Consider the following 25,483-nt stretch of genomic DNA (forward strand, 5'->3'; position numbering starts at 1 on the left):
TTTTTTTTTTTTTTGCTCTGTATTTTTGTACTTACTAAGAAACAAATAGAAAATAATTAGAGCATTTTTTAAATTATACTTTCTGGCTAAATTCAGTCACAGTGGATAGCTTCTTTTTTTGTCCCATAAATTCCCAAGCCTTCAGAAAATATTGTATATTTTCACTGAAGCATAGAAAAAGATCATTTCTGAATCAGCAGTAAATTATGTACTATTTGTAGTTAATTTTGCATCTCAATTTTTTAATGATCTTTTAAAAAGAGTACTAGGGCTTCCATATGTCTTATTATATGATAAATTTTAAGAACTGTTACTTAAGAGCACCTCTATCTCATTTCTCGAATGCTAATGAAATTTATAAACCACAACCATTTGTAATCGACATTTACTAAGCTGTGTTCCTAGATTTTACATATATATATACATATATGTATATATATATGTGTGTGTGTGTGTGTGTGTATCTATATATCTATATTTATCTATATATCTATCTATATCTATATCTATATCTATATCTATATATCTCTTAAAGTTATGGGGAAAATTTTGAATCATGCTCCAAAACGTTTTCTTCTCTCATCTCCAGGGAAACATATAAAATTCTTAAAAACACACTAAACTTACACAACTATATCTCTTACAGACTTGAAATAATGAGCCTAACTTGGAATTTCACTCAGGTCATTTGCTTCTGTGGTGAGTAGGCGGAGCTATTGACTTTTGAGATAACTGCTTTAGTAGAAAAGAGCTGTGAGAGATTGTCATCACTGATATGCACTAAAAAAAGACAGAGACAAATTTGTTGGGGCAAACTGGCTCTCAAAGGTCTACAGAGCAGAGGTGTTTCCTAAAGGACGAGAAAAAAATCCAGTGTGTGTGTGCTGAGCGAGAAAGCAGTGTATGAAATCCAGTTTCTGCCAGAAAACTTTGTTACTGTCGGATTCTGCCATACAGATCTCAGGCCGGTGGTTCTCGATCTTCACAAACCATAAACGGGATTGTTTCACTCAACGTTTTAAAATATTTTGCATTTACTATCAAAATTTTTAAATTGTGAATTTTTATACTCTAATTTTGATATCAGAGATCTCTAAAATACCAACATATTTGTCAATGCTGGGCTGCAAATTCACAAATGGCCCACCTCATTCCATTTTATTTTGAGACCTTCAACTTAAACAATAAGTGCCAGAAAAATCACCCGAAACTTGAAAATAGGTAAAATAGGTTATTGGGTATTAGCTCAGTGCAATATTGGGCTTTTTTTTTGTCTACTAGGTTATTTGACGCCTCTGTGTGGGTTGAGAATAAGACAGCAACTTGAAGATTTTCATCTAATAGCAACACTCTCATAAACTGAAGTTGCTTATGTTGAGTATAAAACTAATTTCTGTCCAGTGGAACCAATAACCTCAAAGTTGATGGTTCGTTTCTCCAGTAGACATTATGCAACTTTATATCTCATCCAAACTATTATCTTAATAGACATTTATTAAATATTCTCTATACACCTAACTCCTTAAATGTACTTAGTTTTAATATCTTAAAAGGTCCCCTCATTAATTAATAAGTTAAATAAAAACTTTGACTAGTGTTTATTTTCTATTTGTCTAGAATTCATAATTTAATTGATTTAAAATGATATTTTAACAGAAGAAATTAAGCCAATTGACCCAATTATCAGCATTGTTTAAGTAAAGGATTATATTTTCTTATTGTACTTTGCTGGGGTTTATTTTTTATTCTACTCCACATTGCTTAGTTTGTCAATTAGTTGACAAACTTTAGTTCATTACTTTCTATGAAGACACAGTCTAGCCCTCAAGAGTTAAAGTATAGTGGCTGAGAAACATGAAACATAGTTATCTTAATGCAAAGTGTAAAATGTAGAGATAGATATTCACAAGATATTCTGGAGAACAGACTAAAATTTTGTACTTAAACTAACTGTGAGGAGACTCTAAAGTATCTGATAAATGGACTTCACAGTGAGGGATGAGTAGATGTCATCCAGGTAAAACAGAAAAACAGGAAGTTATTCCTGTATGAGCAAGAAGCACGCATTGCCTGGAAGGACATATACAGTTGAGGGATGAGTGGGGTCGAGAGCAAGTGCACCTTCCATTTGTTATAATTATAAAAAAACCAAAGACTAACAAATAAAGTTATTCATGTTGGAGGTGTAAATTAATTGGTCTGGATTCTAGTGTGATTCTGTACCCTATTCCTCCACTCTGAAGCTCGTTTTGTTCCTTAGACCTAAATAAAATTGTCCATATCTGTAGCATTTCATATCACAATTTATCCCAATAAATTACCTTAAAGTTGGAGAGAAAAAAGTCAGTTCTTGGAGGAAGCAAACTGATCATCTAAGGTCTTACTTGAATTCTTAATTTATACACAGATCTCCAGTAGATGTGAAAATGCAACGTTTTGTGATAAATTCTCCACAGACAAATACTTTAGTATGTCTGATTATATAGACTAGTTATAAGTACTAATGTGGAAATAGGAATTTATTCTACTGGGTCTAAACAGCTTTAATCATGTCCTTTGGATCCAGGAGATACTAAGTTAACTTTTGAAATATGAACAATTTGAAGGCATCCCATTGCTTTTTATTTTTCTAAAAAATTATGTGTCTGTAATGCTATTGTCTTCATCTACTAAAAACTATCTTTCATCTAGTAATATTTTTCTACATTTCCGAATGACTCAATTCGTTCATATCAAAGAGTATCAACCTTGTGTTTTTACAACTATAGAAATACATAATTTTGCTATGAGGTTTTATTGAATTCCACACATACAGCTCTTGCAGACTTTCTCATTATTTGTACCTTTAGATCATAGGTGAATCTTAGTAAAAGTCAGTCAAAGTGGTTTTAGAAGGCTTTGCAAGGAAAAAAAAAATTCTTGAAAGAAGGAAAAATAAAAGCCTAATACAGCTGGATAAATTGTGAATCTCTTGAAGACATTAAGAAATTTTAGATTAAGAACGATTTGTTCTTACATCATAAGAAGTATTGCAGTACAAGAAAGAATAGCTGGTCCCTACAGATAGAATTACAAGTACGATATAAATGCCAAAGAATTATTTTATAGTAGTTTCAAATATATGTAGGAGCATATGGTAACCTCAACAAGGAGTAATTGCTCACAAGGCCAGCACTGGAACTGACAATTTCTATAGTGTTTGCGAGGATTTCTTTAGAATTCTTGACAACTCAATTATTAAATATTCTCAAGTCAAGGTCAGTCATCAGCAAACACAATTCAGTTATATTTCTTGAGCACCAATTAAATGATACCTGATGGGTATATAAAGATAACCTACAGAAAAATAAATCTTTTGCAAAGAGATAAGTAAATTAAGTATAAAGAACAGTTTGCTATCTGTTCTTACAGTGGTATGTACAAGGTAATAAAAAAGCCGCATAAAAAGCAAAACTAACACTGTAAAGGGGATATACACTTAAACTGTTCAAAGTTGTCACTTTAAAGTGAATTATTTTTCATGGTGAACAATAGGGGTAGCAATATTCCAAGCCTGGAAACTTGTTTGTGAAAAAAATCAAAGCATGAGAAAACAATGAGTTCATAGAACAACAGAAAACAAATGATCCACAGAGTTAAACATTGCTAAAGCATGGGGTGCAAGATGGATTAGGAACAGAAGATTAATTTAGAAATATAAATGGAGACAGATTTTGAAGGGTATTGATTCCTATATAAGGCAATTTGGCCCTTATTTTGTCGACTGACCTGGGTTAAGGAACAGTTACCCAGAGCACTAAAATATCCCACAGGCATTAGTATGTCACTGGAAACTTAGGAGACAGGAAAAAAAATATTGTTTACTTTATACCCTTTCCAGGTAAATTGTAGAAGTGTTTGGAAGAAATGGTTCAATAAGTTGCTTGGTGTGGGGTCTGAGGTCAGCAATGGGTTGTAATTGAATGACAATAGCTGACTTAAACACCTTTGGAGGTGAGCTACCTGTGGCCCTTCCACACAGTTTCTATAGACAGTATCTACCATCTTCTCTAAACGATCAACACATATTTCAAGAACACAGTTTAAAGGACAGCAAAATATTAAATCCTCCTAAGTGTTCACATAACTCGTGAGTATCTGTCTTCCCAAATATGGAAGTCGCCTTTGACACCTTTTTACATCTGGCTTCAGAGTTTCTTCCTCTAAAGTCAGCTATTTGGAAGTTAGTGAGAGTTTAGTGTGTTAATCTTCAACTCATAAATACACAAATAATCCCTGAAGGTAGAAGTGTAAGAGGATAGGAATAATATTTAGATTCCTTGAAGACCATACTAAAAAGATAGGCAGTGTAATTGGTAATGGTGGCTGCCTATTCAGGCTTCAAACATTTAGCCATCATTCACCACACTTCTTGCCAGACAGGAAGCTAGATATGTAGGCAGTTATCTACTCTGCCTATTTAGAAAGGTCCTTTTCTTAACCTGTGCATACTTTTGCTCCAGGAGAGAGGAAATTATTTGTTTCCCTCCTGAAAAAAAAAAAACAAAAAAAACACATTACATCATTCCATTTCTGATTCTCTTTCTTCGGCATTATAAATGTTCTTGGGAACATTAACATCTGTTAATCAAAATTATAAAATCCAAAGCCCCAAATTGAATAAGCTAAAGGGAATGTATTAGAATGTTTTGTATGTGATTATAAAACGATATATGAAATAGCTCATTATATACCAGTATTAAGTAGAAAAAACAAAGGAAGCAAAATATCACCTCTTTCTCCCAGGACAAAAAATATAATGCAGAAGATATGAAACAAATGCATTTATGTTACATATATATTATATATAATATATATACATATACATATCAGATCACAAAATACCCTATGTGTAAAACGTTTTTATGGCAATAGATGTACTTTTTTCTACCAATTTCTGACATTATGATCTATCAAAACTTTTCCTATGAATTTATATATATAGTATATTTATAAAAATTTCAGTTTTGTTTCTGCAAATCCAGATTAAACTTTCAAAGTTCCAGTATTGAAACATATTCAGAAGTGTATATTTGAAATAGTTTGTAAATAGTCACCTTATTCACTCGAGTTGTACAATTTACACACAAAAATTAAATCACTAAAGGAATTACAATATAATTCCTGGCTTCCTGTCTGGCAAGAATTTTGGTGGCTGATGGCTAAAAGTTTGAAGACTGGATAGGCAGCCACCGTAACTTGTTTGTTCGACTTCATCTTTCGTCTCTTAACTTGAGAGACTATATCCTGGTGAATTAAAGATGACCACAAATTCTTTGATACTCTTCCCATTAAGAGGTGGAATCTATGTCTCTGCATTTTGAAACCAGGTAGTCTCTGTGACTGCTTCGACCTTAGAATGACAAGGAGGTGACGTGGTGTGGGCTGTGAGAGACCCATGGAGGCCTATACAGAGGCACCAGTGAGGAACCGAGGGCCCAGTCATGTGAGGAAATTTCATTCCAGGTTGAGCCACCCCACCTGCTGCCACATGAAGCAGAAATGAGCCATTGCCACTGGCCCTTCTCAAAATGCAAATTCACTAGTAAATAAATGTTATTGTTTCAAGCTACTAAGTTTTGGGGTGGTTCACTATGCAGCAATAAATAACTGGGAATCATATTTTTGCCAAAAACATCAGTAAATGGGTAGAAATGACAATGAGGATTAGAATGTGTATAAAGTGTATATAAAATTATATCACAAACATTGTCAGCAATGAACAGGGAAAAAATAGATATGAGTTCTTGTGCCAACTTCACTGATGAGGTGTGTGTCCTCCGGGAGTGCTATGTTGACAAGAATTGTTAGACAGCCGTTTCAGTAGGAAACCTGATTCTCATTGATTAGCACTATGTATTTGTCATTAACCATTGAGGATTTTCCCATTTTTGGGTGCCGTTATACTCAAGTTAGAAGACCCTTCATAGTGCCATTTTACTATAAAACAGAAAGAATTTACCAGAAAGATAACAAAACTATTAAAATTCATTCGGACATTTGACTTGCGAAAACAACATACATAATTGATATTTCAAGTATGCAGAGGATTTTCATGAAATCTTTTTTAGTAATTTCTGACTTTTTCTCACCTAAGATATTACATATTTTCAGCTAACACCCGTCGTGTAATTCTAGGACTAATATCATTAACGATGTCTGACCAGAATTAAGCACACGGTTGTTAGAGCCAATGATATGTGAGTGAGGTCTCCCAGGTTAGAAACAAAGTCACCGTCATTTCTGAAATGTCCAAAAACCTTAAGAAAAGTTTACATTTACTTATATAAGAACTAATGTAAATATTAAGATTCATTTCATTTGGCTGGATTTAAGTTTTTTAAAATAACTTCGGTTAACTCGTGTTTATCAGAACTTCTGCTTGATTAGCAAAGGTGGAAAATCATAACTTAATAAATGAGGTTTGATATAAAAACATTTCAAAACAGCGGCATCTGTGGGTGAAATAGATAACATAAGTGGTAATTGACAGGGAAAAACAGAGTTATTTCTATGTCGAAAAGACATTTCTGGAGTGTCTGCCCTGGATTCTGCATCTTTGCTGCCTTAAACTCTCTGTGGAGCTTTGGGAAAATCATTTCACCATCCCACCTGTTTTTTCATTTGACGAGCTAGGACGATGATTCTAGACTTAACACACTATTTTTAAGAGGCTGAAACCAAATAACATGCGAAATGAAGTACTTTAGAGAGAGAGCCGAAGACGTCCTCTGAATGTGTACTGGTAGGAGACACAATCGGGACCCCATCTTTTCCTCCGTCCTTTTTTGGAAAGGAAAATCCTTGGGACACAGGTGGCATGTTCGGTCATCTTTGCTTCCAATGAAAGTTGGAATTTTGGAAGATAAAATATGCTGTGGGGTGTGAATAGCTGGCTAAATTGCTGGCTGGCAGCACTTAATGTGATTTGGCGTTTTACCCCATGAATAAAGCCATAGTGATAGGCGCTGGGCTAGGGCACCTGAGAGCGCTTAATGAGATGCAGAAAGGAAATGTCTGCCTGGAGGCTGGCCAATTCCATCAATAATACTCGGATCTAAATTAGAATCAGAGAGAGGGAAAAAGTCCCAGATAGAATTATATAACCAGATACCAAGAAGGATATGGGGAGTGATGAAGAAAGTATAATCAAGATAGGCAGGCCCAGCCATTTACATGATAATGTAACAGGAAAGGACTTCAGAAAAACTTTCCATGGTCTCTGTTGTCTGTACACCAAGAATATGTGATGAGGAGCGAAGTATTCTGATTTAAATAAAGGGGTTTAAATATAAAATTATAACATATAATTAAGACGCCATGGTTGGGATTCAAGTACAAATTGAAAGTGAGAAAGTACACTTCATTTAACATGAGAAGACTATTCAGATGGAAACAGTTGTTTACAAGTAACTTTCATATAGAAGAAAATGATGAGAGCACCCATTCACTTTAAAAGTGAGAAATTAGAAACTGCTAGAACATTGGATTAAAAACTAGAAAACAAATATTTATGGGTCAGACCTTCCCTATATTCTCCCGTATTCTTGCCATGCATTCGTGAGGCAAGGGCTAACATTCTCACTGCACAGAGGAGCACACACCCGTGATAGAGATCTAGCAAAAAAATTACGGGATTGCAATCGTTTTGTTCGTTTAAATCTGAAACAACAACAATTTTTCTTCTAACTTTAGAAGAGATAGAGCACATTTTGGCAGCTCTGAAAGTGAAGTTGGGTGATATTTAGATATAAAAAATATTTCTTTCTTTTTTTTTTTTCTTAAATGGAAAGTGGACAGAAGAAGGGAGAACCTTAGAGTCAGAGGAATTTTGAAAAGTTAGGCAAGTGAAGCCAAAAGACTATGAGACAAGCAAACCCTTCTTGGGCTTTTGGCTTTAAGTTCTTCCTTTTTAAATCTACTTAGATTTTCAGGTTGAGGAGTACATTAAGACATAATCCGTCAAATTTATACGAAGGCGACAAGAGGAAAATTGAGTTTACAAAAACTTGTTCTGGAATAACTCTACCCGAATGCATGTATTCTCGAAATCAAGGAAACATAAAGGAAAAGCACATACACACACACATACACTCAGAGTAAAAGAGCATAACCAAGTACGACAATTTCTATCCTGAGCAAAACAAGCACAAGTATTATAGAAATGCTTGGTTTGCAATTAATGCTGAAAAAATGTCTCTTCAGTGAAAGGTCAGTTGTCAAAACACTAATAAAACACAGTCTACGAGAGTATGGTAATTAAAAAAATGACAAATAGAATCACTTATGTCTTTGGCTCTTTTCTATCCCTATGTACTTCTTTCGCTTTCCTTGTGAAAGGAAGTTCTGGAGGCAATAAGAATAATTGCTGTAACCTTCCATGTAAGATTAAAATCTTAAATGATTAAAGTTATCCATTTAAATTGTCTATACATCATTTATTGCTCACGCTTTGTTTAGGGGAGAGGCAGAGGAAGCAGCTAGATCCAAATAGTGGCAATGTGTGCATTTTTACAACAGATACATAAGGGCTTGTTTTGCTAAATTCTTGATACTTTTGAACCTCAGGCAATGCCACACATTTAATCTACCCATGTGTGACTTTCTCCATGGAATTACTTATGTTAGACTACTGCCTCCTTGCTTCTTGTCATCAATTTAAGAATTACTTTGAAATATTTTTCTTATGCGAAAGAATGACATAAAATAGAAGCTGAAGACTTTTCGTGGCAAGGATTAACAATACAAGCGGGCAAAGATGTCAGGGTAACATCTGTTTTTAGGAATGAAAATATTATTTCATTTTATTTATATTATTTCTGCTTCCTCTAAAAATCTTATTTCCCCCAATAATCACAAAACCATTCAGCACCTAATTATACAAAATATAGTATCATTAACATAACTAATTTGACAATTTTCATTTTTTTTTCCATGTAGAACATCATTCTGAGGTCTGTAAGATGATAGACATAAAAATACCTCACTAGATCACTGATCATAAGTGCTCTTCTAAGCTTATCAAATGCAGTGATTAAACTTGTAGAAGCTCTCCTTGTAAGGGCATATTTGATATTGAGAGCTATAAAAATGGAAAGGAAATGAGGAAAATAAATTTTAGTCTGCCTTACAAGTTTTTAGAATGATCATAATTACTACACTTTCTATTTTGAGCAGCACTTTATCGTACACAAGGTACTTTGCTCTCTGCTCCCTCTCTCCCTTCCTGCTGGCTCCATTCCCACTTACCATTCATCTGCACTCACATCTCTTTCTCCTGGAAGTCTTACGTGGCACTCCACTTCTGCCCCAGTGGGCCCCCGCTCCCCCACCCTTACAGTGCAATATCTATATTCACCACCTGTACAGGACTGAGCCTACCTCAAGGAACGCTGTGCTCTCCACACTTGGAATAGTGTCTGTCCACAGTTGGTGCTCAGTAATCCTGACTGAATTGAAATGTCTCACCAAATGCCCAGGACAGCACTGTGAGGCTTACGAATGTCCCGGAAGATAAGGCATTTTGATAACATCATACAGACAATACGTAATATTTTTCCCTCTTCCATTGCTCCCTGTCAGGCTCCCTCTACCTTCCATTTCGGTTGCAAATAAATACTATGCATGAAAGAAACACCTTCCCTCCAACCCCTGCCCTGGATTTGACAATGTACGTAAGGACAGAATGAATTATCTCTAAATTATCTTCCGCTGTCATTGTTCCGGTTGACCTTTATAAATCCATTGCACATATCATAGTGTCATTCAAAATTTAAATTATGTCACAGACGTGATAGGTATTCGATAAATATTCATGACCTGAATGAATGAATTTTTAGTTGGTTTCCCTGCTTCTACTCCTGTCTCTTTCTGATTCATTCTTAGCAAAAGAAACCAGAGTGCTCTTTAAAATATAAATCAGATGTCACTCCTGTTTACAGTTTTCCAATGATTTCCCGATTACCTTTGAATTAATGCAAACTCCTCTTTATGGCTTAATAAAGCCTTTTAGATCTTGCCGCTTCCTACCTCTCCAAACCCCTCTGCAGCCATTTTCTCCCCTCTCCTCCCAATATTCTGGCCACGTTCATCTCTTCGAGGCCTGAATCACCAAAAGCCTTTCTCACCTCTGGAAATGGATTCTCCTATTCTCCTGCCTGAAATTTGCTTCCTTTGGCTCTTGGCCAGGGTGGCTCCCCTTCACCCTCTGTGACATAAATGAAATGTCACCTTCTCAAGGAACATTTCCTCCCATCTAACTGGGTCTTGTTGTTGATTTATAACACTATGCTTATTTTCTCCATATTCTAATCTGGAAATCTGTGTGTGTGTGTGTATATATATTTATCATCATTGCTGTTCAGGTTATTATTCATATTACCTGGTTAAATATAAGCTCCAAGGAAAATCTTTGTCTGCCTTGGTGACTGCTCAGTGCCTGTCATTGTACTATGTCCTTTGCTCAGTGCCTGTCCTATAACAGGTATTCAAAAAAATAGTTTTTGAGTGAGTGAAAGCAAAATAAAAAGTACCCTACTAGTGACTATTTTATTTGCTTTCAAGTCTTATCTACTCATTTCTGCTAACTTAGTCATCCCTGAAATAATCTAGTAATCTTTCCAATTCACACAGAGTCATTATCAGCAAGATCGATATATAATTTGCAAATCTGCTATCTGGAAATGTTGAATTCAGGTCAACTGTTTCCTCTAATAGATGTACTTTCAGTGTCTTGAGAAACTTCTGGAATTTAGTAAATGTTAATAAAATGATTATTTAACAAATGAATGAATTGCTTATGATAGAATTTTTTAAATAAAAATTTTACAGCTGAATTGATATAAGGATTAAATGGTATAAGAATTAAATGTAAAGATTAAGTTAAATCAGGGTATCTACTATTTATCTCTTGACTACCTTTTAGTTGCATCTATAAAATTCTTTTTACAAACTTGTCTTATTCCTTCCAACACCATATAGGATCCCTTTTCATAACTTTAATCAGTTTGACGCCCTAACCTTCATTACTTGTTGCCCCAGATAGATTGACTACCTGTTCTTGTTCTTGAAAAACTGAATGTTAAACCTTTTAAACGCAGATTTATCACTATCAATTGGCAGTGTCTTCTTTAAATCCAGATAATTATAGTAAATAAATCAATTTTTCAAGAATTAATTCTTACATTTTTTAAATTTATATTTCTGTAGATCCTGGTAGTACTTTTCCATTAAATGCCATTTTCCTCTTTGGAGCCACAGCCCCATCTCTTATGCTGTGGTATTCAGCCCACAAAGACAGTAAGTGATAGGTGTCTTTTAATGGCTATTAATGTTTCTTCATTTTCCCTTATAATTTCTTGGCTCTTACTTTCCTATGCTTTAATTTCTTGAGTGAGTGCTCAATTTATTTATTTATTTTTAAACAAAAGCTGTTGAAGTTAAGAATTTACCCCATGTAAAGCTTTAGGCATAATCCATACAGCCTTGAGACACAGACCTCCAAGTTTCATACTCTTTAAAATGACTCTTCAAATTTTGAGTTTTTATTCCCCCAATGGTGGAATTGAGACACATTTTTAAATAACAAAGATTTCTGAGGGGGCTGGTGATCTATACATTTTCAAAATTTACTCCTATTTTCCTATACCTTTATTCTTGAGGTACAAATCTATAACCTATGTAATACCTGATTTGTAATCTATCATTTTTTCTTTGTGACTTAATAAATGATCAATGTATGCTTAAAATGAAGACCTATTTTCTAGTTGTTATGTCCTATGAAGACAAAATAATATTTTAAATAATATTACTTTTCTTATATCCTTGGTTTGTTATATATGTGTATTGTTCTATTAAAAGAATCTATTCACAATTTTTATAAAATGCCCATGTATTTTACCTTTTTAATATACATATTTTATGCCAATTAGTAGATAAACTTTGTGACTCACATATTACCTAAAACACTGATTTTGCAATATAAGATGAATTTTTTCTACTGTTTATCGCTTTTATGGTTTTTGTTTCTAAAATATTCTTCATTTATTCAAGAAATATTTTTGAGTGCCTGCTATGTGCCAGACACTATTCTAGGTCACATAAATTCAATAATGAATAATATAGACAAAACCTCCTGGCATCTTGGAGCTTACATTTGATGATTCTTTCTCTCTTCTTACAGTTTTGTCTGATTAAACATCAAAATATAATGTTTTTTTTTGGTAATATTTTCCCAGAATATGTAGCTTTGTCATTTTTGTAGATTTTTCACTATATATGTGTGTGCATATATTTATGCATATATTATTTAATTTTAAACACATTCTGACAATCTTTTTCATTTAAGTTTTCAGTTATTTGCATATATATTATTTATAATCCATGCTGTGTTAATGGGTCTCTGCTCCTGTATTACTCATTGTGTTTCTTATTTTGTGAAATATAGATACTATTTGGTTGCTTTTAATCACTAGTATAAAGTGAAAGCTTTAAGGACATTCAGTTTTACTTATTTTAAAATACAATGTATGGACCCATATTTCTCTACATATTGTGAATGATAAAATCAACTCTCCCCTAAACCCCGACCCTAGGCACTGCGATGAGGTTTCTGTTTCCTTTCTTCACAATTTTGTACAGCAAACACCTAATTTTGAGTGTTGGATAAGGTGATCTGGGATTACAGATATAAAAATTCCATTTCTATGTTATTATCTTTCAATTTGTAGTTTTCTATTCCAGAAAGCTTTCATTTTGTATTTAATATAAACACAATTTGCAAAGTTTCAAAATTGTCTAGATTTAACCTACATCTAAATTCAATGTTCGGTTCAAGTCATTTTAAGCAGTATTTGCTCATTCATATTTGTGAATTTTTATGCATATTACTGTCAGCTTGAGTAAATGTTTCAGGGCTTGTGTTTTTTCTTGGGTTTTGAAAATTACGGAATATTTTTCTGTTGTTTTCACTGTTGGAACTACAAATTGGCTAGCTCAGGAATTATTGAAAAGTTAATGTTTCCCCTCAAAATTCTACAGCTCTTTCTTCATTATAATCTGTCATTAAGTAATGTGGACATTTTTTAATAATTATTTTAACAAATTTTTGGAAAATTATAGAGATTTTGTATTATATCTTCCATCCATCTTAAATGTTTTTATGTAATTATATTTTTAAATTCACGGGGATGGTATGGGATTAGTTTTCACTTTTTTTTCTTGAAATGCAGAAAGCTTTCAATAAGAGTACTCTGAAATCTGTCTTATCCCCAAGAATGTTTTTCTAGATTTTAAACCTTTAACGTGTACAGCCATGCCACCCTGAATAAGCCAAATCCTGTCTGATTTTGGAAGCTAAGCAGGGTTGGGCCTGTGTGGTACTTGGATGGGAGACCACCTAGGAAGACCAGGTGCTGTAGGAGTAAAAAATAAATAAAAAATAAGGGATTGTAAACTGACAAGGTCCTTGCAATCTGTAAAGTCAACCAAGGGTTGCCTTGCCTAAAAAAAATAATAATAATTTTAAAAATAAGCCTTTTAAAAGAAGAAATCATGTCTTATCATCTGTGTCCTCATAGTCCATCACAGTGATACCCATATAGTAGACCTGAATATGTCATTGATTCATATTTCCAGTATATCTTTGATTACTATTTCTGCTTTATTTTTTTCTACAGTGATATGTAGAAAAAAATACTGCCATACTTAAATAAATATCAAAAAACTGCCATACTTAAATAAATATCAAAATTATGGATCTCTAAGGAAAATTAGATCTAATTAGAAAATTATGGATCTCTAAGGAAAATTAGATCTAATGTTTGGATAGCCATTTGTTGCCCTTTGTATCTATTTTTTTTAATAATTTTAAATCTTTTTCATTATCTTTTATATTACTTTTGAACTCACAAAGTAGACCTTCACATTATTCATTTAATTTCTATAGTATTTCTATCCAATATGAATTTCCTTTCTCCAATGTGGGCTTTAGCTCTGCCTTAGCATTTTTAGTTTCTTTTATTTTTTCCCCTAATTTAGAATCATTTTTTTTCTTTATGCCTATTCTTTTTATTTTGATATTATCTTGATTTATCTTTATCTCTGTACTCATTTAACAGGCACAAAGACTTCTATTCCTTACTTTTCATTATTGAGAGATTTTTCTTTATAGCTACATAAGTGATGGAAAATTAGATGAACAGGAATGTGTCTGAGATCATGACCTTGCCACTATCATACTGGGGAAATCAAAGTTTGTAACTCAAGACTATAAACCAACAAGCTAAACATAAGCAATGGAAACATTCGATCTTCCATCCCAATCCAGGGTCTTTAGCCCCATCTCATCCAAAATAAATAAGTAAATAAATAAATGGAAGATGCATCAATAGTTAAAGAACTCAGTGAAAATCAGTCAGGAAGTTAAGACGAGTTTATAAAAAAAAGCTAGATTTTATGGTGGACTTCAATAAAACATTGTATTTAAAAGGGAAAAACTGCCATACTTAAATAAATATCAAAATTATGGATCTCTAAGGAAAATTAGATCTAATTTTACACTTTGCTTTTATAAATAAGGTGTGGAGAAGTAAATGTACATATGCTGGTTTTTGTCAAAACCAATACTGTTTTACTGGGTTTCCCTATAGCAAATATATATTCTATAGGTCCAGGTATTTCAGGTCTAGTGTCACATGAATAGAATTAGAATTGTTTCATATAATATAGGTCCACTGGGTGGCAGTTAAAAAAAAAAAAAAAAACAGATTTGGCTCAAAATTCTGGAAAGATTTTTTAAAAGACCTCCTTGGAATCTAGTCACTTCTAATAATTACTTGGCTAGTAATAAAAATAAGTTCTTATAAACATCTCTTGAAAATTAAATTTGTTCACTTCATAGCTTCAACAGATTTAGGAATATCATTCAAATGCTGCTGGTTTATTATGCAAACACAAAGCCAGAATTCTGCAAACATATCTCTGAAGACATTTCTGAAGTTATTAAGGCTTTATGAATATGAGGATAGTAGTTCATCCCCTGAATCTTTTCAGGCATCAGATTAAAATAAAATAAACCAAATCCTAAACCCTCTGTGGACATTGAGATTTCAATAAAAAAAAAAAAAAAAAGACAAAAATCTTTTTCTCCTTCTACTATTATATAAATAGGAAAACCAAGGACAACAAAGATGTTTTCACTTGTACACCTAATTGTCAAGAAGATATTAGAAAACATGTTCCTTAAGCCTCCTGGTTGGAATAATAATGAGGAAAAGCATAACACAGTGATAAAGAACTCAGTATGTGGCGCCTGTGTTCAGATCGCATCTCCATTATTTACAGATGTTTCAACTCAGGTGGGTTATTTAAATTCTCTGCACCTCGGTTCTCATATCTGGAAATGGAAGTGCTACAGACTACACAGAATGCATGAAAATTCGATGAGTTAATTCCTATAAAACACTTATAGGAATGTCTGTAACATAGTCAATGCTCAATAAATATTGTTATCTTCACTATTACAATTTTGGTAGAAAGCACAAGATAATTCATAAAAAAATAAAAATGATTTAACATTTTCTCTTTACAGTTTACTATTAAAATAACTCGAAAAATATTCACTGACATATTACAGTTGGCAATATTTTACATAAATGAATGCACTCAATTCTAATTTTTAAAAATCAAGAATAGTTTTAAGTACTCTAGAAAAGGATGAAAGTAGATCTCATCTTCTATGCCAACACCAGTCTATTGGTAGGAGTGACTAGGATTAAGTTTTGAGAAGAGTTTGGAATTAGATCGACTCAAGTATGCAGTGGTGCCTGCCACAGGATAATGCAGTAATGGCACAGTCACTGGCTGGTCAAATCTATTAATACATTTGCTTGCTACTGTATTCCTTTCAACAAATACTGAACAGTTAGTACAGCCTATCATGGTTCTTGGTTTGGAAATATGTTTGTAAGCAAGCCAAAGTCCATTCCCTTGCGGAGCTCATTTGTGCTGGAAAAGACAAATGAACAAAGGAAGTTCACACGAGATGAACGTTATTGAGCAAAGTAAAACAAAATTAGGCATTAGAGAGAGAGACCAGGGATACGATGAAGTGACCAGCCGAAGCTGCTCTGAGGTGGTGATATTTGAACAGAGCCTTGATGGAATGAAGCAGGGCTTGTGAAGAGCAGTGGGCAAAGCAACAGTGCAAAGGTCATGAGGCGGAAAAAGCGCTTCTCTGAGTAACAGGGAGAAGGCAGATGTGCTGAGAGGCCAGTGAGGAGTGGGGAGAGCAGAGGAAATGAAGTCAGAGGGATGGCACCAGCCAATGTACAAAGGGCCTTGTGACAACGAAGAGTTTGAATTTTATTCAGAAGGTAAAGTTAAACTCCTAAAAAGAGCTTTAAAAAGAGGAATGGCAGAGCCTGATGAATGTTTTTAAAAAGATCACCGACTCCTAACTCCTACTTAGATCATCCACCCCTAACATATCCTCGGGGCTGGCATAATCTTATTAACAAAACCAGCGATAGTGCTCACAGAGGGGAAAAGGCAGGCCGAACTGACCCTTCACCAAATAAATCTCCTTCTTGCTGGTTTAGTTCTCCTGAAATATGTGTTATTCTCTCTTTCTTTTTTTAAAAATTCTTGACTTAATTTGATGTTCCCCCCAAACCCTAATCTACAAGGTGTATAAAATCAGAAGTAGTTCCTAGAAAAAGTTAACATATTTGTAAGCAATATTTTTAAAGCAATGTTTAAAAACAAGATCTGACGCCCTCCCCCCCATACTTGTGTGGCCTTCTAATAATCTGAGCTTGAAGAGAAGTGACTAGTGTCCCAAAATTTGAAAAAAATAAAAACCTGTATGAACAGAACATGACCTAGCCCTCTGAGATTAATGGTCACTGCCCCCTCCAACTGTAATCATGGCATCCTGTGCCTTTGCCCTCACACTCATATACATTGTGATAGGAAAACAGGCGACACCTTGTAGTTCCCCATGCAAGATGTGTGTGCTGTTCTCTGAGTTTACAATTCTACACACACACATACACACAGCACACACACACACACACTCTTCCCACTCCCTGGACCTGCTCTCATTCAAAATTCAAACCCTCTGGAGCCCTACTTCCAACTCACGGAATGTTACTGTGCAGCCTCTGAACTGTGTGCATGTTTACTCTAAGCCTCTCAGAGTAGCTGACACACAGCGGGTAACTAATTAATGTACTCATTCAACAAACATCCGTAATGACAGCAGTGAAACACAGTGCATCCTTTGAAATAACTAAGATAAGAGCTAGAAGAGGTTGGTGGAAAGAGATGATTTGAGAAGAAATAAAGATTGCCGGTACAAATAACACATATATTTCTAGCAGCAATTCATTTCACTTTCTCCTTTCTCTGCAACAAAATCTGTCCCCTGCTTAAAATTCTTATTGTGTGTGTGCAGGGAGGATTGAGTGGGAATGGAAAGGGTTATTTCAGTAATATTAGTTTAAACCACACATCATGTAGAGCATGAATAGACAGTCATGCAAAAACGGTCATTGTCTAAATCCACCTTCTGCATCGAAAAGACATCGAGAATTCTCCAGTGGTGAGAGTTTAAATCAACAGTTACTTAAATGTCCGTACCTGTGGGCCACCCAAGGTTAGAACCGAGGAGTCTAACACAATTTCTCATGGGTCAGAATATTGGGAACAAGCAATAAGTATTCAGAAGTAAAACCAAGTATTATGTTGGAATATCTATGAATAAAGAATGTTCCCATTTGAAATCAAGATAACTCAAACTTTGGTTAAAATGTGTTTTCCCCCAACAATGCTACCTAGATAAACAGTTGCATCGAACCATTGCCTACCATATTTGCTAAAATAATAAAGATAGTATTCCTAAGACCATCATTTAAGTATAGGAAAGAACTTCCCTAACATTTTATACACACAATTCTTCTAAGATAGATGTTAAGCCTTCTAGCCATTATCTCCTAATGTGCATACAATATATTTGACAGTTATTTGGATATGTTTGCGATGCATTCATGCCTTCCAGCTAAGCATGCACTATTCAATTTGGAGGCCTTAAATAAGCTCTCAGTATTTTTGAGAGCTAATTAAAACTTCATTATTAGTACAACAGCCGTACCACATTACTGGCTTGATAAGAAACCCAATAACTGACAGTGTCTGTGTAGGTCTTTCAAATGACAGTTATAATTAAGTTGCATGGAACCCACTGCCTTCTAGAACCTTTTTAACAAGAAAACAAAATAGTAAGCATGAAGTGCAGGGTTGATTTACATTAGCGTAAAGAGAAAGCCTGAATTCTGTCACAGATTTTCAAAGTTTCAAACTTGGCTTCCCAGCTAGAAAAGAAATTCTATTTAAAACACATATTTTTAAAATTTTGCTTTTTTGGAAGGGTAAATATACAGTTACCCTTTCTTCTTGTAATATCTGTTTTCATACAGCTAAATAATGTATCTTCCAATGATTAAGTCAATTTATAAAAAATTAATACAATAATTTAACCTGTCCAAAAGGGGAATAAAGATAAGTACTAATATAATCAACTCTCTTTTTTCCTATTGATAGTTCCTTAAGTTACTTTTTAATATAAGCTAGCATCCTCCGGTCAGCCAACATTGCTTCCAGGCAATTTTCACACGGATATCCTGTTGTGTGTTATGGAAATGTCAATGAACTTTAATATTATCTAGAACAAAACATCATTAGGAACTAAATTCTTTGGGGAGCAGCAATATGTGATGTATCAAATTGCAAAGCCAAATAGAAACAGTTCTGTTATTTGTTCTTATTTATGCCAATAAAACATATAAAAAAAAAAACTCCTAAATTTTTTATAGTTTCTCCATGCAAACAGATAACTGTCAGTGGCTTAGGATAATTTTAATTAAATCATAAATTATATTAATTATAGCAAAAGCATGATCATATCAACCATCTTATTGAAAACATACTTTATTACAAATATTATAATAAGAATAGGGATATCAAAGGTTAAAGTGATTATTATGGAAATAATATGTAAGTATATGTAAAGTCATGGGCCTAACTTTCCCTCACAAATAAATAATATAACATTCTATTTTATTTTAACTTTGAAAAATCTCTGGATTGTTTTCTTATTTGGTACTATATAGCTAGTGTCAATCAATAAATTAGTATATGCTTTGCTATATGCAGAAATTGAACTAAGAATATTCCCTTATATAATTCCCCAAATATTAAATTTTCTGAACTGTATTATGCACTGAAACATGAAACAAATTTTAAAAATTACTTTAAAAACAATGGAAAATATTATTTAATTACAAAGGCACATGTAGAATCACCTAACATTTAAAGTTTGGAATATTCATTTCCTTGAAGATTTTACTTTTATCTTGGGCTTTGCTTGCATTTATACTTATAGCCTGAATCCATACCAATTTTTATCATTAAAAAAGGACACTAAGTAAATTACAAACTATCAAGGGAAAACACTAAAACTATATGACAGTAGCATTAAATTCAGTAGGTAAAACATTTTGTTATTATGTTAGGACAGTACCTCAGAATGATAACAGAAATTGGTGGAGTTTCTCAGAATAAATATATGAGAAGAAATAGAAGAATAACATGTTATATATGTAAATAAGCAGACACCAAGATGGTATTAATTGTGCAAAGATTTTTTTGTTAGGAAAAGGGGTCACTGTGCATTGTAGAAACAAGGCTTTTGTAGAGTTAGGTAGTATGGATACATTTTCCCAGGCTGTGGTTTGTATTTTCATTTTCTTAACGGTGTCCTGTGAACAAAATTTTTAATTTTTATGTATTATCTTTTTATCAATTTTTTCTTTTATTGCTACATTTTGTGTTCTAATAAATTGCTGACTTTTCAAGATGGCAGATATTTTCTCATAAGTATACTTTTAGAAGTTTAAAAATACTAGCTCCTACTTTTAGGTATATAATCTATTTTTAATTAGTTTTTATGTAGAGTGTAAGGAAAGGATCATTTTCAATGTTCATTTTCCCCGTATGGATATCATTGTCCCAGTACCATTTTTTGAAAAGACTATCCTCTTCCCACTGAATTATGTTGGCAGCTTTGTTGAAAGTCAATTATCCATATATGTGTGAGTCCATTTTCGGACTCTCAGTCTTGTACTCTTCAATTAGATGTTTATGTTTATAGCTATACTATAGTGGCTATATTAATATTTCATTACAGAAATTCTTAGAAATCCTTCAAGTTTTTCGAAACAGTTTTACATGTTCTAAGCTTTTTGCAGTTACAAGTAAATATCCAGTCATCTTGTAAATTTTTAAAACAGCCTTCTAGAAATATGATAGGGAATATGTTGCATCTATAGATCAATTTGTGGAGAATGGCCAAGTTAATAATAATGTGTTTTCTAATTAATGACCATGGTATAGTTCTCTAATTAATTTTGACTTCTTATAAAATTATTTTATAATTTTATGTATAGAAAGTAAGCATAATTTTAATTACAGTTAACTGTTGGCATGTTAAGTCTCTGATGTTATTTTAAATATTACTTTATAAGTTACATATTCCAAATATTTGATGCTAGCACACGAAATTTTTTTGTATTAACCTTGTATCCTGTTGCCTTGCTAAATTTATTCATTACTTATAATGGATCTTTTAAAATGTGATTAGGGGTCTTTAAATGGACAAGCATATTATCTATAAATATAAACAGATTTACTTCTTCTTTCTCAAACTTTATATGTCCATTTATCATTGTCATATTGCACTGGTTAGGATCTCCTTTCCTTGTTTTATAAATCTAAGGGAAAACATTTTGTCTTTTACCATTAAGTATTGCATCAGCCAGAGGTTTTCATAGATTCTCATGATCAATGTGATATAGTTTCCTTTCAATCCATTTTTGTTGAGAGCGTTTTATCACTAATGGAGGTTGGATTTAGTCAATCTAAATGATTTTTTCTATGGATATCAAAATAATCATATGTGATGATTTGCATTGATTGATTTTTGAATATTAAACCAACCCTGTTTTCCTAGGATAAACCTCACTTAGTCAGAATGTATTATCTCTATATAAGTATTGTTGGATTTAATTTTCTGATTAATTTTTGTATCTATATTCATTATAAATATTGAATTGTAATTTTCTTATAATTTTTGATTGACTTTGGTAAATAGTCTGAGGTCTTATATTCTTAAAAAGGAGTATAAAGATGTAGAATGACATTCTATATTAGGAAAGGTATACACTTTAAAATGTCTAATAGTAAACACCGAAAATGTTACGAGTATTTAAATTCTAGAAAAAGTGGAATAATAAAACACTGTAACTTCAATAACAATCTTAAATGAATAGCAAAGAGGTCAAACAAAGGAAGAAAAAAAAACATTGAAAAGCCCTTGATAAACAGAGTTAAGCCTTTAGACATTTCGTTTAAGGTGGGTCTTGTTTCTTGGAATTGTGCTCCCATTCTCTCATAGTTAACTAACACCTTTCTCCTTAATTAGTCTGCAAGAAAATGCCAGCAAGCATTTTATCTTCAAACTGTCTTCAGAAACCCTAAATGGCCTAGCTCAGGATTTGGGAAATGGTATGTGCTCAGGAAAGCTTCTTTGATTCTTCTCAAGGTTAAATACTTGGTTGGTAAATGTCTAGGAACAGGGGAGGAAAGCAAATAGCATGTCCTCTCATTAGGATTACATGTATTATACATTTTCATTCAAGTCTGATAATTCTTCCCTTAATGAACCATCGGTGACTTTTATTGAATCACATTCTGTATTTAATTAGTATTTTTGAATTGAAGCTATTCTCATTTTATAAGTTGACTGTGGAAATACCTTGTGGACATTTGACTAATATTTTAATTAAAGCATAGAGTCATATGAAAGACATACCTCTTATCTTGGCTAATTATCAGCTGTTGATAATTATCCATCCATACTGAATAAAGTTTTTGGTAGTATGCTTATGCAGTGGCAAATAAGGATTATAAACAAACACTTATCTAATACTTCGATGAAACAACTCCATTTGCTTTATTTTCTTATGCTATTTATACTTTTGAGCAAAAAAATAATTACCTTTCAGTACAGTCATAAATGCCTACTATTGAAAGAAATGTTTAAAGATTTGAATATGCAGATTTTTTAGTCATTGCTTTTCTGTTCACTGTTCACTTTATACTTCCGCATAACTACTGATTTAAAGGATTTTTCAAGTTGTCAAATAATTATTTTTTATAAAACATACATTAAATAGGACCCAAATTAAAAGGTTCAGTAATTATTTCCATATTTAAGGTCACTGCATAAGACCATATGCATTCAATACAATAGCAATTAAGGGAAAATCTGCATGCATTCAAGTTCACTCAAGCACGAGAGAGAGTATAAAACTTTTATTTCTGAGTCTGTTTGAGATAGTTTAACAACTGGAGGTGCCAGAATGACCACATTATACCTTAGAGTCTCTGCTGCATCACACCATGCAGCATGTGGACAGGGCCATGTTTGTATGCATGGCTGCACACAAGTACAAGATTATGAGTGCACGTGTATGCGTCATAGAATTTTGAATTCTTAGCCGAGTTTAAGAAAACCTCGCGATAAAAAATGAAAATAACATTGATTAAAAGTGTCTCTTTAAACTTTGAAGGCTCTCTGTAAAATCTTTGATAGATAGCCAAGCAATGTCATATCTTTCCCTCAAAGTACAAATACAAATATGAATAAATATTAGTTCTCGTTCATGAGCAAACTAAATGTGTTGCATTGAATGTTATTATTTTCGGATAAGATTTCCAGATATCCTGGAGGCATCTGTGGTAAAATTATTACAAGGAAACATGATAAGAAGTCATTCACTGCTGTTTCTTCAAAGAATAATTTGCTATGATGCAAAAGTTGCCAAAATACACAATCTTTCCACTTTCGCTGTCATTAGGAAAGGCCCAGATATTTTAGCTTCCTGAATGTTACAAAATCTTAATGTGATATTTGGAATGTAATGGAACATTAAGGTTTCAATAAAGAATTTATTCAATACATTAAATATTCTCAATATATAAATTTGATTCTTAAATAGTAAATTAGAATAAATTGCTCTATTATGAATGAGTAATCCAACAAAAAGCATTGGTGGGGGACAAGTTCTACCTTCTGAAGTCGTATCATTTCTATGGACTTTGCACCAGATCAATAGTTTTACCTTTATTTTTCCCAATATACAAACCGATAAAATAGGAATGTTAGTGTTTATCCAAAAGAGGATGCTTCATAGGATGAATAATTAAAAGGGTTGAAAAGTCCTTTTAATTAGAATGGTCACACAACTGCCAACAAATAATAATCCCTTTATTCAAAATCAAATGCCCAGAGGTTAATTGATTCGCCACATATATCGCCATATCAGTCTCGAACATTATCAGTGTGCACCTGTATTCGGATTGCTAAATACATTTATCTTTGGAATATTTAGGAGGCACCAAAGTTCTAAAATCCAGTAAATTATATAAAGCATTTGCTTTTCATTTGATTATATATAATTCTGTTCTTTAGCCATTTCATGTGGACAGGAAGCAATGCAACACAAGCCCTATAACCTTATTAAAAAAGTAATACCTGGGCCATAGAATGTTTGAGCTGCAGTTTGAGTTTTAAAACAATTTCACTGAATGTTCATATTCTCCTGATTATGTTTTGTTTTAAATTGGGATGCGATTTTTCATAGTCATCTCATGCTTCGACTCACAATCTCCAGGTGTCAAGAATTTAGTCTTAGTTTGAATTCTACTAACAATTGCAATTATAATCTAGTATTCTTTCCTAAAGGCTATCAATTTTATCAACTAAAGCAATTTTATAACATTATTGAGCACTTAAGAAAGCAGCTCATTATAAGATAATAACAAAACTTTTGAATTTTAAAATATATTTAAGCAAATGAATGATTAAGGAGAAATGTGAAAATAAATTAAGATGATAGCCACATAATACAAAAATAAGGAGACAACAACCAAAAACAAGTTTCAGCCCACAATTTACAATCAGTGGTAAGTGTGAGAGCTGGCGGTCAGTGAAGAGAGGCATAAAAGCACGTCAGGATGCATCACGGTTATTAGTTTCTTGACTTTCAGAGGGTTTTATTGTTCTAGGGCTAATTCTATCCTTAAGGCCCTGGTATAAATATTTCAGCAGATTTGATCATAGTGCCACAGTGGTAATAATGAATTATATTTTCTGTTTCAAGAGATAGTTTTCATTTGTTTAAAGGAATACTCTCAATGGACTTAAATATTTTATTTATTTAGAAAATATATTTAAAACTAATATAGCTGATTTATATAGGTTTATATGTATTTTTAATAGGGTATCTTCCGTCTCTTCAATCTTCAGAGGAATAATTACAAGACAAATATCTTTCGGATAAATATGCTCCTATCTCGTTTATGTGCTTATGGAACTATACAGGCTGTTCTAGAACTTTTCGAAAACCGAATAGTATACGGAACAGTGCCTGGCACATGGTAGGAACTCTATAAATGGAGATACTCTTGTCTCCAGCCCACAAATGCTGTCATCCTCACATTCTTTCCACGGGCTGCTCTGCTGAGTCTACAAACATGTTCAACTTTTTTCCTAACCTATATAAAAGAAAAGAAAAGAAAAGAAAGAAGTAAAACAAGCTCCCTAGTTTGCAGCAAGCTTCTTGATGATCCCCGTATTCTTCTCACTCGCTCTCTCTCTCCCAAGTTATTTCTATTTCTTTCTCTGTCTCTGACTTTCCCTCTCCCTCTCCCTCTCCCTCCTTCTCTCTCTCACACACACACACACACACATTATTACACACACATACATGTACATATATGTGTACAATATATGCATGCATCATTCCGACCTCAAATTATTTTTGTAAGTATACACGCACACACATGCATGCACACGCACATTCCATTCCCAACTATTTTTATAAAGTGTTTTATAATCAGACATTTATATTCTAATTAGCTGTTATCTGTATGGGAGTAGAGACTATATCCCTTTTATTTCCCATTGCTCATTGTATCTTTTGTACAATAAGAATGAACTCGATAAATATTTGTTAAATAAATGAGCTCTCAACATATACTTGTTGAATGACTTCTCTATGTATTATTCTATTAAAAATCTCATTTTAAATTTCGGTCATGAACCCACCTCCAAAGCTCTCATGTTCTTGCAGTAACTGACCCTCCTCTACTGTATGCTGGTTTTCCTAATATTTCTGACAACATGTTTTGATTTAATTTTCTCTTGTGTGTTTTCCTAAATTCACCCTGACACCTGAATTTAGTTCTTTCCCTTGAATTTATCGTTGGTTCTCTCTTCCTTTCTATTTGCTCACTGAGCAGCCACATACAAACGTTTCCTCTT

At 33.1% G+C, this 25,483-nt stretch overlaps 1 protein-coding gene and 1 pseudogene across 1 annotated transcript in view; one reads left to right on the forward strand and one right to left on the reverse strand.

Moving 5' to 3' along the window:
- CNTNAP2 (contactin associated protein 2) overlaps nt 1-25,483 on the reverse strand; it is a 1,613,390-nt gene that overhangs the window by 1,008,759 nt on the left and 579,148 nt on the right. The gene's annotated exons all lie outside the window — the stretch shown is intronic.
- On the forward strand, nt 13,342-13,460 carry LOC120601590 (uncharacterized; annotated as a pseudogene).

Source organism: Pteropus medius, unplaced genomic scaffold, assembly GCF_902729225.1.
Source record: "Pteropus medius unplaced genomic scaffold, Ma_sr-lr_union100, whole genome shotgun sequence".
Lineage (NCBI taxonomy): Eukaryota > Metazoa > Chordata > Mammalia > Chiroptera > Pteropodidae > Pteropus > Pteropus medius.